This window comes from Furipterus horrens, unplaced genomic scaffold (assembly GCF_987537825.1).
Source record: "Furipterus horrens unplaced genomic scaffold, mFurHor1.1.pri manual_scaffold_4, whole genome shotgun sequence".
NCBI classification, from domain to species: Eukaryota; Metazoa; Chordata; class Mammalia; order Chiroptera; family Furipteridae; genus Furipterus; species Furipterus horrens.
Genome location: NW_028327174.1, coordinates 152,052,841 through 152,065,954, shown reverse-complemented (window position 1 = coordinate 152,065,954; position 13,114 = coordinate 152,052,841). Strand labels below are relative to the sequence as shown.

The 13,114-nt window shown below is 35.3% G+C and overlaps 1 protein-coding gene across 3 annotated transcripts in view; it reads right to left on the bottom strand.

Annotated features, from left to right (window-relative positions):
* LOC150013077 (histone-arginine methyltransferase CARM1-like) overlaps positions 1–13,114 on the bottom strand; it is a 233,289-nt gene that overhangs the window by 44,644 nt on the left and 175,531 nt on the right. The window lies entirely within an intron of this gene.

The window sequence follows — 13,114 nt, the reverse complement described above, 5'->3', positions numbered from 1 at the left end:
CTTTGCCCTAATTAATGATTTTGGTTCTCATTAAATTAGCCCTTGATCTTTTGATTCCAAAAATAATACCATGTGCATTAACCTGTCTTTAGAAGTACATCTGACAGTTATGTAGTCACTTTTCTTTGATGTCCTCTGTATTTTATTTAATAACTTTGAACTCACTTAAAAGAGGGGCATTGAAGAAAAATGTATTTATTATATTTTTAATATAGGTCTCCTTAAAGCCAAATATGACAAGATGATTGCATTATTGTATTTATGTTTTTCTACTGCCTGAAAGAAACCTTTCCTAGTAAATATCTTACATATACCGACATAATATACAGCACGTTCTTTTTTAAGTTGTTTCTCTGAGACCCCAAGAATCTTACATCTTTGCTCACTGTATTTATACATAGAGATCTTTAATTTTGTATTTTCCTAATTTGATCCCTTTCCTCATCCTGAATGCAGTATACCATAAGTTTATCATGAATCAGTTCTCAATTTCTGATCACTTCTTCACATGACTAGTGTATTTTCCACATCAAATTCTATGTTCTAGGGTGCTGCTCACCAACATGTACCCTAAGAGCTTATTACATGTCTTTTCTCCTTTTACTTTTTAAAACAAGAAATCAATTAATCTCTAAGGAAGCTATTTGAAAATGTCATCCTTTGTCAATATTTATCCACACACAAGGACTCTTGGAATTCCATTCTATCGTCATTCCACATGTTAGTCAAGTCCATGAGATTGTATAGCGACAAGACCTAAAGGTTAAAGCCTTTAATACCCTGTTTTTCCCTGTACATCCTCTTCTCAGGAGAGTCATTCATGTTCACAGCTCAGACTATGGCTCCACTGTGGATGACTGTCCAAACAGCCTCTTCAGGTTCCTCTCTCACCTGAGCTCTGGCCATCACGTAAACATTGCGACCAATGTGCTTTGTCATCTCCTCAACAGCAACAAGTAAAGAGCCAAACTCAGGTTCTTCTTGAAAACTAACCATTTCTCAAACTTCATTCAAATCTTTATATAAACTTAAGACTTCCTTGATTCTGTTTTTGTCACTAATGCTATAATCCTCAATATCCTGGAGACATACATAGTTGTTTCCCATAGACAATTAGTTACTATGTTTTCTCATTTCTACCTTTCAGCTATGTCTCATTTCTATCTTTTCCTTTCTGCCTGCATCAACTTGTCCAGTTCCTAATAGCTTCAAATCTGGAATTTAAAAATAGCATTTATATAATGAAAATAATAATAGTAGTGCCTACTTCATAGGTTTGTGTGAGACTAACACAAGATAAAGCATATTAAAGGCTAAGTATTAAAATTATAATTGTCATATTTTTATTAAAAATACTATTCACTAAAAAAAGAAATACAGATGAGCGAAAATATGAAAATAAAAATCCCTTCTATTATCATCATCCAGATGAAGGCAGGTCCATTTTCTAGCAGACATTTTAGTGTATCTCTGCTTATAAAAATATACACTATTTTACAGTTATAAATTAATCAATATAAAATCATCTTTTTTCCTGTGATATGATACAGTGTGGTTAGATTAAACACATCCAAACTTATTTGAACACTTTGCAGGGTTTTTTTATTGAACATTTATTTATCTCCCACAGATCAACTTTGAGGAAGCAATTAAATTAGTTATTTGATAATCCTAGGTTTGAATACAATTTCTTGACAAAGATGGTTGAAAATAGGATATAAACTCAACCAAGAATAGCTTTAAGACACAAGAGCAGCTAATTCAGATATTAACATGTAATGTTTTTTGGGTCAGTCTTGCTGCCTTCCTCCATCTTTGGTTTACAACATTATCAGTACAGATAATTTCTGTCACTTCTTATACCTTTCTTCCAAAGCTGAAACTCAGTAGAACTGTCCTTTCCAGTATGAACTTCAGTACGTCCCTTCAAGCACTAGAAAAGGCCCTTAATGCAGAAGAAGGCTCCATTACCCACCATACTGACTGCTGCAGAGGTTTTCATGGCATGACCAGGTCTCTGAGGATAGGGTGAGATTCCAAATAAAGGCTCTTTTCCCCAGATACTATCAAGGTACAAGTACCACATCATATTCTTGTTTCAATCCTGTTTCCTTGTTATTACATTGGGTTTCAAAAGCTTGTTCCTATAGTCCTGTCACTTGTTATCAGTTGCTTAAAATACACACACACACACACTCTTTAGGTGGCAGCAGCAGTAGAATTCATCGTTTTACTATCACAGTAACTTCCAACATAGATCAGTGTAATTTCACCTGGTATCCTGTTCTTGTCTCATTCTGGAGGTTTTTCAATGTGTTACATGTATTAAATATGTGTTGTTTATTTGTGCCTGTTCAGTTTGGAAGTTTAATTAGTTTTAGAGGCTGTACTACACAATATAGCATTTGATTATATTTTATCTCAAAGCAGTGGAAAGAGCAAGAGTTGGGAGGTAAAAGACTTGGGTGCTGGTTATGAATCCTCTACTTACTAGCTGTAAGACTGTGGCCAAGACACATAATTTCTTGGAAGTCCATTCTTTTCACTTATAAAATGAGAATAATAGTACCTATTCCATAGTATTATTTCAAGGATCGAATCAAATGAGAAAATACAAAGGAATATATAAGTCAAAGAGAATATAGATTAAATAGAAGAAGAATTTTAAAAAAGATTTTATTTATTTATTTTTAGAGAGAGAGGAAGGGAGGGAGAAAGAGGGAGAGAAGCATGAATGTGTGGTTGCCTCTCATGCACCCACAACTGGGGACTTGGCCCACAACCCAGGCATGTTCCATGACTGGGAATCAAACTGGTGACTGTTTGGTCCACTGAGCCACAGCAGCCAGGGCTAAACAGTAGAAGAATTTAAGGATAAGATAATAAAACAATAGAACTGATATTAAAAGGGAGATTTTAGATCCAAGGAAACAAATCAAGAAGTAAAGCAACACAATTACAGAACAATACATAATCACTATCCAAGAAAATAATATATTACCCTCAAATAATATATAATCACCTTAGAAAATCATTTAGCATTATTCAATAAAGCTAAATATGCATTTAATTCTATTATTTAAAGATATCACCCCCTTAAACTATGACTTCTACAGACAATTTTAAACATGTTTAAAAGGTAACCTGTACTAAAATTTTTATAATATTATTGGTACTTATAAGATAAAATTTTTAAATGAAATAAAGTAACTACTCACAGGGGTCTGAATGAATAAATGGTGGTAGCCATGAATACTATTCAACAATGAAAAAGAAAAAACTGGAGGTATATCTGTTAACAAAAGTTAATTTCATAAGCAGAATTTTAAGGGGGAAAAAAGGTTGCTGAATAATATATAGGATGATTTTTTAAAAATAAAAGGCATTAAATGTTTTTAAAATTAAACTATTGATTAGGATATACTAAATTAATGTTTAGAACTCTTTTACGCTAAACATAAAACTCAAGATGCTGATAAATTTGGGAGTAAAGGGAGGGATGGAACCTGGGAGAGGCATATAAAAATTTTAATACACAGTTGGAGTCTAGTTCTTAAACTGGGTTGTGGGTATACATGTGTTTATTTGGTTAGTATTCTTTATACCTGATATCTGTACTTACCTCTATAGTTGTATGCATAAAATATTTTATAATAGAAAATTTAAAATTGTGCTATTAGTAGGAAAGTTTGAGATCATTATAATGAATGCAGATTTTAAAAAGACAAACTGATATCTGTGATCAGAAAGAAGCTAATAGACAGGGAAGATATTACAAAACATATGAAAGTAATTAATGTCTGAGACATATAAAAATGGTACGGAAAAATCACTCAAAGGTATATTAAAAAAAATTTCCCTGCAATAAAAACTGAATTTTTTAACAGAAAAAAATATGTAGTGATTATAAGAAAATTTCATACAGTAATAGCAACATGGAAATCCATTCTGCTCAAGATTTTGAATTTAAAGGGGAAAAAAATGAATTCCTTGGGCACCCAGGCAAAAAAAAAATGACCTTAAAAGTGAAAGAAAATCAGGTTAGCATTAGACTCCTCTAAAGTCATATTCATATTAAGAAGAAAAAGAAACAATGTCTACAGAATTTAGAAGAAAAATAATTATGACCAAAAGAAGATTAAATCCAGAAGGTGTTATTCACATTTTTCAGCATGAAAGAACTCAAGATATATAGCACTGATAAGCCATTCTTCAAGCTTTGCCAAAAAAACCACATAATTGAGAGATAAATTTGAAGACAGGTAATAAAAAAGTTATAATAAAAGACTAATGGTTAGAAATAAATCCATTTAATTATTGAACACATACTAAAATATTGCAGAAATTTTGTTTATCTTTCAATGAGAATTACATTACAAATTGACAATATAAAAACAATACAAAACAAAAAAGAAAAGGAAGGAAGATATATGAGAATGTTGATAATTTCACTTCTTTTTCATAGAAAAGAGTGAAATTTTTATCATGAGATTAAAAAGTAATCCCAATTTCTTATTGTTTTCCGTATTTTAAAGGATTTTTTAAGAAGTAATTTTTCTATGCAGGAAGAAGCACTTATTTAAAGTTAAGTATTTTTTCTTTTTTTTATTTTTCTTTTCTTTCAGTTAAATTAAATAAAATTTGATTTAATACATTTTACTTACAGATAACATAATCTCATTTTCTTGTATTACTCTCTAGCCATTCTTCTCTTTTTATATTTGTATTAAAAGGTCTGGAATGCTGCTCATTCAATATTAATTACTATTATTATTATGGTTTACATTTTTATTCTTTGTTAAACTTTCAAGTTGCTTAATTCTTCATTACAAGTTACTATTTTTATAAAAATAGGGAAGTGCTTTTTCTATTAAAAATATTAGCAAAAGTAGGGATGTGAGCAAATATATCTGCCTCTTCTCCTTTCTGAGATTCCACACAAATACAAGAAATGATATAAATAAGAAAGACACCTTAACATCTACATTAAAAAGAGGTAGTAATCCTGAAAAAAGAGAATGAAACTGAAGATATCACACTCCCTGACTTCAAACTATACTACAAAATGACAATAATCAAAACAGCATGGTATTGGCCCCAAACCAGACACACACACCAATGGAACAGAATTGAGAGCCCAGAAATAAACCCACATCTATATAAGCAAATAATTTTCAACAAAAAAGCCAAAAACATACAATGGAGAAAAGAAAGTATCTTCAAAAAAGATACTTGGAAACCACATGCAAAAGAATGAAACTAAACTATTTGTCCCTATATAAAAAAACAAACCAAAAATGGAACAAATACTTAAATATAAGAACCAAAATAATAAATTACATAGAAGAAAACATAGGTACCAAACTTAGGGACCTTGGTCTTAGAGAAGATTTTATAAATTTGACCCCAAAGGCAAGGGAAGTAAAAGCAAAAATAAATCTATGGGACTCTATCAAACTAAAAAAACAAAAACGAACAAAGAAACAAAAAAACCTTCTCCACCGGAAAAGAAACCATTAACAAAACAAAATGGCAACTGACTGAATAGGAGAAGATATTTGCAAATAACAGCTCCAACAAGACGTTAATACATATAGAAAATACAAAAGTGGGCAAAGTAGGTTTACAGTGTGAGTACCTGAAACACAGAGTTTATTCTTGTATTATTGTTTATTGTCATAATCATAACTTGCATGTTATGAACAACTCTAAACATACTTTTGCCCACCCCTGTATACAAAGAACTCATACAGCTCAGCAACAATCCAATTAACAAGTGAGCAGAACATCTGAACAAGAAGATATAAAAATGGCCAAGAGATACATGAAAAGATGTTCAACTTCACTATTAGGGAAATACAAATCAAAAACACAATGAAATCACTGGGTCAAAAGACAGTTCCATTTTTAGTTTTTGGAGGAAATTCAATACCGTTTCTACAGTGGCTGCACAGTCTGCATTCCCACCAACAGTACACTAGGGTTCCCTTTTCTCCACATCCTCGCCAGCACCATTGTTTGTTGATTTGTTGAAGATGGCCCTTCTGACAGGTACGAGGTGGTATCTCATTGTGGTTTCAATTCGCATCTCTCTGATGGCTAGTGATTTTGGGCATCCTTTCATATGTCTATGGGCCATCTGTATGTCCTCCTTGGAGAAGTGTGTATTCAGATCCTCTGCCATTTTTTAATAAGACTGTTTGTCTTCCTGGTGTTGAGTCATATGAGTTCTTTACATATTTTGGAGATCAAGCCCTTGTTCAAGGTTATTATTGGCAAATATGTTTTCCCATATGGTTGAATACATTTTCATTTTGATGTTTTCTTTAGCTGTACAGAAGCTTTTTATTTTGATGTAGTCCAATTTGTTTATTTTTCCTTTACTTCCCTTGCCCTAAAAGATTTATCAGTGAAAATATTGCTGTGTGGTATAACTGAAATTTTACTGCCTATGTTTTCCTCTGGGACTTTTAAGGTATCACAGCTTACATTTAAGTCTTTTATCAATTTTAAGTTAATTTTGGTGTATGGTGTAAGTTGATGGTCTAGTTTCTTTCTTTCTTCTTTTTTTTTTTTTTTGCATGTACCTGTCCAGATCTCCCAACATTATTTATTAAAGAGACTATTTTTACTCCATTTTATGCTTCTGCTCCCTTTGCCAAATATTAACTGACCAAAGAGACATGGGTTTGTTTCTGGCCTCTCTATTCTGTTTCATTGATCTATGTGTCTGTTCTTATGCCAGTACCAGACTGTTTTGACCACAGCGACCTTGTAGTATAGTTTGATATCAGGTATCATGATTCCTCATACTGTGTTCTTCTTTCTCATGATTGCTGAGGCTATCTGGGGTTGTTTTTGATTCCATGTACATTTTTGAAATATTTTTTCTAGATCTGTAAAATATGCCATTGGTATTTTAATAGGGGTTGCTTTGAATCTATAGATTGCTTTGGGTAGTATGGTCATTTTAATGATGTTAATTATTCCAATTCATGAACATGATATATGCTTCTGTTTCTTTTTATTTTTATTTCTTTCTTCAGTGTTCTATAGTTTTCTGAGTAAAGGTATTTTTACCTCCTTGGTTAAGTTTATTCCTAGGGACTTTATTTCTATTTTTATTTTTGTAGCTATATAGTAAATGGGATTTATTTCATAGTTTGTTTCTGACATTTCACTATTGGTGTATAAAAATGCCTTCATTTCTGAATATTCACTTGTATCCTGAAACTTCGTCAAACTCACTTATTAGGTTGAGTAGATTTTGGGTGGAGCCTATAGGGTTTTCTATGTACACTATCATGTCCTCTGCAAATAATGACAGTTTAACTTCTTTTCCAATTTGGATGCCTTTCATTTTTTTCTTGTCTGATCATTGTAGCTAGATCTTCCAATACTATGTTGAATAAAAGTGGTGAAAACAGATACCCTTGTCTTCTTCCTGATCTTAAGGGGAAAGCTTTTAGCTTTTGCCCATTGAGTACGATGTTGGCTGTAAGTTTCCTGAATATGGTCTTCATTATGTTGAGGTATGCTCTCTACTCCCACTTTGCTGAATTTTGTTTTGTTTTTTAAATCATAAATGGGTGCTGGATTTTATCAAATATTGTTTCAGCATCTATTGATAACATCATGTGGTTTTTGTCCTTCATTTTGCTTATGTGGTGTATTACATTTATTGATTTGTGAATATTGTATCATCCTTGCATCCTTAGGATGAATCCCACTTGATCATGGTGTATGATCTTCTAAATGCATTGCTGAATCCAGATTGCCAACTTTTATTTGAGAATTTTAGCATCTACGTAATCAGAGATAGTAGCCTGTAGTTTCCTTCCTTTGTTGTGTCTTTACCTTGTTTTGGAATTAGGATGATACTAGCCTCATAAAAAGGGTTTGGGAGTCTTTCTTCTTCAATTTTTTGGAATAGTTTGAGGGATATAGGAGATAGTTCTTCCTTAAATGTTTGGTAAAATTCACCTGTGAAGCCATCTGGTCCAGGGATTTTGTGTGCCAGGAGTTTTTGGATTACTGCTTAAATTTCACTAGTTTTTATCAGTCTATTCAGGCTTTTTGCTTCTTCTTGATTGAGTTTCAGAAGATTGTATGTTTCTGGAAATTTGTCCATTTCACTCAGGTTGTCTAATCTTGGCATATAGTTGTTCATAGGAATTTCTTACAATCCTTTGTATTTCTGTGGCATCCGTTGTTACTTCTGTCATCTCTGATTTTATTCATTTGGGTTCCCTCTCTTTTCTTCTTTTTTTTTTTTTCAGATTTAATGTGTTTTATTGATTAAAATATTACATTTGTGCCAATTTCCCTTCCCTCTGCTCCCCTCTACCCGGTGGCCCCCCTCCCTCCAGTTGTCCCCCCCTTTTAGATTATGTCCATTAGTTGTGCATACAGTTCCTCCCAACCTCTCTCCGTCTATTCCATTCCCTCCTACTATGATCCCCAATTCCTATATCATCTCCCTCCCTCTCCCCACTCCCCCTCCCTGTTGACCTCCCCCCAATATGCTTCCCGTACCCACAGTTCCTTTTCCACTCTCGTTGCCTGTTTAGTTTGCCTTTGTTTCATCTCCCTAGCTTCTGTTTTTTAAACCAGTCCCTTTAACATCTCATATAACAGTGGTTTGGATCTAATGAACTCTTTCAGTTTTATTTTGTCCTGGAAACACTTTCTCTGTCCTTCTATTCTGAATGACAATTTCGCTGGATAGAGTATTCGTGGTTGTAGGTTTTGGATTTTCATTACTTTGAATATTTCTTGCCAGTCCCTTCTTGCTTGTAGGGTCTCCCTTGAGAAGTCAGCTGATAGTCTAATTGGGACCCCTTTGTACATAATTCTTTTCTTCTCTCTTGCTGCTTTTAAGATTCTCTCTTTATCTTTAATTTTTGACATTTTGATTATAATGTGTCTTGGAGTGGTTCTCCCTGGGTCCAGTCTCTTGGGAACTCTCCTTGCTTCCTGGACCTGCAAGTCTATTCCCTTCCCCAAGTCTGGGAAGTTCTCCTTTATTATATTTTCACTCAATTTTTCAAGTTCTAGTTCATCTTCCTCACTCTCTGGCAAACCAATGATTCTTATGTTGGGCCTTTTATAGCTGTCCCAGAGGTTTCTGATCCTCTCATTGTTGCTTCCCATTTCCTCTCGCTGCATTGGTTGACTGCTTGTTCCTTCTCCATATTCCAGTTTGTTGAAATGAACTCTGGATTTTTTTTCCTCACCATCTGTCTCGTATGTGGTTTTGTTCCTTTCGTTATGAATGTTTTTCGCTTCTTTCTTATCTTTTTCCAGATCTTTTGTGAATTCTGTAAGCCACCTGATAACAATGGCCCAGAACTGAGCCTCTGACAGGTTTCTTATCTGTTCATCTGTCAGGTTTTCTATCTGCTGCCTGGTGAGTTGTGTCACCGGGATTTCTATAGTTGTCTGCCTCATTTTGACAGATGCGTTTTGTTTTCTTGGGCCGGCTATAGGGGGCCGTGCCTGTGTACGCGTCACAATCCAGCGACCGGCGCCTGTCCGCGACCTATTTCGCAGCCCTGTGGTGCTTTCTGTGGGGGCGGGGGTCCAAGATGGATTCACACAGTTATTCAGCTAGGAGACCGGGATCCGTCCTCCCGCCCCCCTGGGCCTCACTGTTCAAGGCGATGCGGTGACCGCTTTCCCCAGTGCTGGGGTCGCGCACTGCCAGGGGCTTGACTGCCGCCGGGATTTTTCGCCGCCCCACCGCGGTCTCAGGTGCGACCGCAAACAGCACTGCCCTCTTTAACTCTTACCTGCCCAAATGGCACCGCTGGTTTATAACTTCATATGTTGGGCTTCCGTGTAGTTTTATTTTCTAGAATTTCTAGTTATCCTTTGTTTTGAAGTAGTTGTATTCCTCTCTAGTTGTAGAGGGAGACCTAGCGTGTCCGTCTAAGCCTCCATCTTGGCCGGAAGTCCCCCCTCTCTTTTTTTCTTGATGAGACTGGTTAAAGGCTTGCCAATTTTGTTTATCTTTTTAGAGAACTAGCTCCTGGATTTATCGATCCTTTAAATTGTTCTTTTGTCTCTATGTCATTTTTTTGTTTTTTCTTGATTATTTCCTACCTTCTACTTGATCTGGACATTTTTGTTGTTGTTCCTCTAGTTCTGGTGGATGTAGGGTTAAACTGTGTTTTGTTTGGCTTTGAGATTTTTCTATCTTCTTTAAGTGGGCCTGTATTGCTATGAACTTCTGTCTCAGGACTGCCTTCACTATGTCCCATAAGTTTTGGGTTGCTATGTGTTCATTTTCATTTGTTTCTAGATAGGTTTTGATTTCTTCCTTGAACTTTTTGTTAATGCATTCAATACTTAATAGTGTGTTATTCAGTCTGCATGTATTTTAATGTTTTATAGTTTTTTTTCCTTGAGGTTTGTTTCTAGCTTCAATGCATTGTGAACCGAGAAGATGCTTGATATGATTTCAATTTTCTTGAACTTGTTGAGGCTTGTTTTGTGTCCTACCATGTGACCTATCTTTGAAAATGTTCTATGTGCACTTGAAAAGAATGTATATTTTGCTTCTTTGGGTTTTGTATATACCAATTAAGTTCATTTGATCTAGAGCATTGCTCAATGCCACAATAACTTTTTTGATTTTTTGCTTCGAAGATCTATCCATTGTTGATAATGGGGTGTTAAAACCCCCTACTATGAGTATGTTTCTGTTGATATCTTTCTTGAATACCTCCAAAATTTTCTTTATATATTTGGGTGCTCCTATGTTGGGTGCATATATGTGTACAAGGGTTATATCTTCTTGATGGATTACTCCCTTAAGTATTACGCAGTGCCCTTCTTTGTCTCTTTTTATGGATTTTGTTTTGAAATCTATTTTGTCTGATATAAGCATTGCTACTCTAGCTTTCATTTCATGTCTGTTTGCCTGGAATATTTTTTTCTGTCCCTTCACATTCAGTCTGTGGAGATTTTTTTGTTTTGATATGCATATCTTGTAGACAGCATATATGTTTCCCATTTTCTTATCCATTCAGCTACCCTTTGTCTTTTGGTTGGAACATTTAATCCCTTTACATTTAAGGTTATTATTGATAGGTACCTACTCATTGCCATTTTTTTCCCTTTGTACCTGTGCTCCCCCACCCCACCCCCTTTCTTTATCTTCTTAAAGCTGTCCCTTTAGCATTTCTTGCAATGCTGTTTGGTAAAGATCTATTCTTTTAGCCTTTTTATTTTTGTCTGGGAAACTCCTTATTTCATCTTTTATTTTAAATGAGAGCCTTTCTGAGTAGAGAAGTCTCTGTCGTATGCCTTTGCTTTTCACTTCTTGCCATTCCCTTCTGGCTTGTAGTGTTTCTGTTGAGTAATCAGCTGATATCCTTATTGGAGCTCCCTTGTATGTTACTAGCTGTTTCTCCCTTGCTGCCTTTAAGATTCTCTTTGTCTTTAAATTTTTCCTTTTTAATTATAATGTGTCTTGGAGTGGGCCAGTTTGTTTCATCTTGATTGGGACCATCTGTGCTTCCTAGACTTGCATGACTTTCCCTTATTATGTTAGGAAATTTTTCTGTCACTACTTTTTCAAACAAGTTTTCTATCCATTTCATTGCTCCTCCTCTTCTTCTGGTATCCCGATGATATTTCATGTTGTCCTGCAGCTCCCTTAAATCCTCTTTGTTCCTTTTGAGTCTTTTTTCATTTTGTTGCTATGTCTGGGAGTTCTCTTCTACCTTGTCCTCCAGCTCACTGATTCATCCTCTGCCTCCTCTAGCCTGGTTTTGATTCTTTCTAATGTATTCTTTATTTCAGATATTGTATTCTTTATTTCCTCCCAGCTCTTATTGATAGTTTTATGTCCTTTTTCATGCCAGTGTAGTTCCCAGTAAGTTCCTTATACCTTCCATGGAGTTCCTTGTAGTTCTTGAGCATCCTTATAATCATTATTTTGAACTCAATGTCTGATAGTTTGCTTGCCTCAATTTCATTTAGCACTTGTTCTGGTGATTCCTCCTTTTCTTTCTATTGGGGGTTGTTTCTTTTGTGTGTGTGTGTGTTCCAATAAAATTTTATTTATCAAAACAGGTATTGGGCCAGATTTAGCTTACAGGATGTAGCTTGTCAACTCCTGCTATATTTCAGATTGATTATCATAAAGTCACAGTTAATATCCTCTTATTTGTATTTGTTTATTGATTTTAGAGAGAGGGGAAGGGAGTGGGAGGGAGGGAGAAAGAGAGAAAGAAAGAAACATTGATTTTTTTTTCCAGTTATTTATGCATTCCCTGGTTGATTTTGTATGTACCCTGACTGGGGATCAAACACTCAACCTTGGCATGGGGCTAATATTCTCTTGTATCTTTTTCTTATACTTCCTTTTACATTGCCAATATGTAGTTATGCTTTCTCACTTTTTCCTTAATCAGGTCTATCAAAGATCAACTTCATCAATCTTTTCAAAGAACGAGCTTTTGAGTTCCAGTTAAACATGGTAAATTGGCCTAATTTCCTTTAACTCTTTTCTGCGATGCCATTTTCTGTTGTGTAGATTACCATGAGCTCTGTGTCTTCATTGTCCTGTTCACTGATGGATATGGCACCTCCATTCATCACCCCCAGAAGGGTGAAGAATGCATGGTGCTTCACTTCATCTTCATATTTGCCTTCAGTTGAACTCCCAGCCTTCATGGATTTGGACGTAGTATTCTTACTATACCCATCATTAAGAGAAAATGGGTTGTTTGGTCGTTGGATTGGAGTGGCTGGAAGTGAAGGCTTATTCAAGCCAGGAGCCCAGATTCAGAATTGTCTTTTCCAGTGCCTGGAGCACCTGATTCTCAGGCAGAGATGAGCCCCACAAGCACCATCTCTTAGCACCTAATAGCCAGGATGTGGGCCTACCCATATGCTTTCCATTACATGCTGCTGAGCTCTATTTCCTTGTGCTGTCAAGGTCCAAGCTCAAAACTACAAGGGGAATCTCAGTTAGTGGAGTCAAGACCTAGCTGGCGGCGGCTTGCTGTATTTGTGTCCTGCCACTGTGCCACCATAATGCAGTGTCTACCACAGACGCTGCTGCCTCTGCCTCTGGTCCCCGTGACAGCCACCTGCAAAATCG